Genomic DNA, 2938 nt, shown 5'->3' on the forward strand with positions numbered 1-2938 from the left:
CTATTTTTATTTATTTATTTATTTATTATTTTTATTTATTATTTATTTTTATCTTTTTGTTTATTTAGGCCCACTCACAGCCTATACCGATGCGCGAAGTGGCGCTCAAACCCTAAACCCTAGACCCTAAACCCTAAACCCTAAATCCTAAACCCTCATTCCTAAGCCCTAGACCCTAAACCCTAAACCCTAAACCCTCATTCCTAAACCCTAAACCCTAAGTGACAAACACTAAGCCCTATAAGCCCTAAGGCTAGAAAAGTATAAAACAATCCTGAAAGCTAAACCCTGAAGGCCTGCACTGCTGTAAACCCTAAACCCTAAACTCCAGACCCTAAACCCTAAACCCTAAACCCTAAAAGTGCGAATTATGAAATTTTCAATTTTGACTTTTTCCAATAGTTTCTCTGCCTAACAAACAACTCCTCAGGCCTCCCAAAGTCCAAATAAATAAATAAATAAATAAATAAATAAATAAATAAGTAAATAATTAGTTAATTAATAGTAAAGTTCATATCGCATGAAGGCTTTCTTATATGAGCCCTTTAATTTATATTTTACTTTCGCAATTAATTATTTAAGTTTTGGATTTAAATTTAAATTTAAATTTAAATTTAAATTTAAAATTAAAGCCAAATCGAACTTTAAAATTAAATTTGAAAGTGAAAATAAATTTAAATTTAAATTTAAATTTAAATTTAAATAAATCCACCAAAGACTGGAAGCGTTTCTTTGTAGTTTAAAGTTTTGAATTCAATTTAACTTTTAATTAATTTGTAATTCGGAATTTAATTAATTTATTTGCATTTGTTATTATCATTTGTAATTTTGTTTACCCTGAAACCCTAAGCCCTAAACCCTAAACCCTTGATTAATGTTTAATTATAAATACATTCGAAGTTTTATTTGTAATTTAGTTTGTAATTATATTTTTAATTAAAATTACAATTAAATCGACTATCAGAATATTATTCTTAATTTAAAATTACTTTTTTAATCATTTGTTTATAGTTACATTTATATGAAGTTATTTATAATTACATTAATAAAAGTAATGAAAGAAACTATATTTTTAATTACAAATTTAATTTTTATTAAAATTAAAATAATACTTTTAAATACCTTTTTATTTAATTAGTTTATTACAAATTCAAGAATAAAGAAAAAGTCTTTTTCTTCTTTTTGCAAAAGTTTAAAATCTAAACACATAAGTCCTTTCACCTGGTGCAAAGCCCTAACCCCTAAACCCTAAACCCTAAACCCTAATCAGTGTCTTTGCTGTAATTTTCCAGCATTCAAGAGGCGAAGAATAAATAGAAAATGAAAACATAAAAAAGTAATTGAGATTGAAGTGTTAAATTAAATTGTAATTGTAATTAAAAATATAATTAAAAAAGTAGTTAAAATAGTAATTAAAAAAATAATTAAAAAAATAAAAGTATAAACGCAAAAACAGACTCAGGCTGTTTGGCGTTGCTTGTTGCATCAAAATTTAATTAAATTAAATTAAATTAAATTAAGTTAAATTAAATTAAATTAAATTAAATTAAATTAAATTTAGTTTAGATAAATTTAGTTTAGATGAATACGCAAATGAAAAAACAAATGGCAGAGAAGCAATAGCAGCAGCAGCAGCAGTAGCTCCTGCTGCCGCTCCTGCTGCAGCAGCTGCTGCTGCAGGTTCTGCTGCAGCAGCAGCAGCAGCAGAACCGGTACTGATTGCAGGAGCGGCAGCACAAGTGAAACATTAGCAGCAGTAGCAGCAGCAGCAGGACTAGCAGCACTAGAAGCAGCAGATGCAGCAGCAGCAAAAGCAGCAACTAGAGCAGCAACTAGAGCAGCAGCAGCAGCTGCTACCCTGCAGCAGCAGCAGCACTGCCTGCTCTGCTGAAGCAACATCAGCAACGGCAGCAACAGCAGCAACAGCTGCAGCAGCAGCAGCAGCAGCAGCAGCAGCAAAACTGTGCTCGCGTCTCCAGGCTGTCTTCAGGACTTCTTGAATTGGATTTAAATGGGAGAACAGACAAGACAGAAAAGAAGAAACAAAAGAGTTTTTAAATTTAAAAATAAAATAAATAAATTAAAATAAGTAAATAAATAGCAAATTAACGCAAAGAGCGGCAGCCGCTCGCCGGACACAGCTGCAACCGACAGCAGCAACAGCAGCAGCAGCAGCAGCAGCAGCTGCTGCTGCTGCTGTAAATTGCCGTTTAATTGCTAGGTTTGTATTAAGGAATATAAATTTATTTATTTTAAACTCAAATCATTTTTAATTTATTATTTAATAGGCAGCAGCAGCGCAGCGCTGCAGCAGCGGAGGAACTACCCAAGACAGTACAGGCCCATCTGCTGCTGCTGCTGCTGCTGCTGCTGCTGCTGCAGCTGCTGCTGCTGCCGGTATCCCCTTGAGCCCTCTTGAGGCACCTCTTGTTGCAGTTTTTATTTCAGTGCACAAGAAGCCTGCACCGCTGAAGCAGCAGCAGCAGCAGCAGCAGCAGGCGTCAGTGGTTCCTTTTCAGGTGTATCTCCAGCTCATTTCTCTCCGTTTTATTTCAAGTGTCGCAACAGCGGCCAGTTCTTCTCGATCCTCTCCCTTCTAGGGTTTAGGGTTTAGGGTTTAGGGTTAAGGGTTTAGGGTCTAGGGTTTGGCTGCGCTGCGGTCACCTCCGGGCCCCAGACAGCCAGAGACAACGCGACTCGCCGCTAAACCCTAAACCCTAAACCCTAAACCCTAAACCCTCGCTCCGCGGTGCCGTGCGAAACCCCAGCCCCCCAGCCGCCAACTTCCTCCCTCCGCGTCGCTACTTCCGAAACCCTAAACCCTAAACCCTAAACCCTAGACCCGCTTCTCCCGCCCACGCCTTCAAACCCTAAACCCTAGCTCTCCCGCCTATGGCCATATCCGCAGACTCCCCGGGGCCCCCGGGGCCCCCGGGGG

The sequence above is a fragment of the Eimeria tenella genome, genomic scaffold (genome assembly GCF_000499545.2).
Source record: "Eimeria tenella Houghton genomic scaffold, Eth_scaff512, whole genome shotgun sequence".
Lineage (NCBI taxonomy): Eukaryota > Apicomplexa > Conoidasida > Eucoccidiorida > Eimeriidae > Eimeria > Eimeria tenella.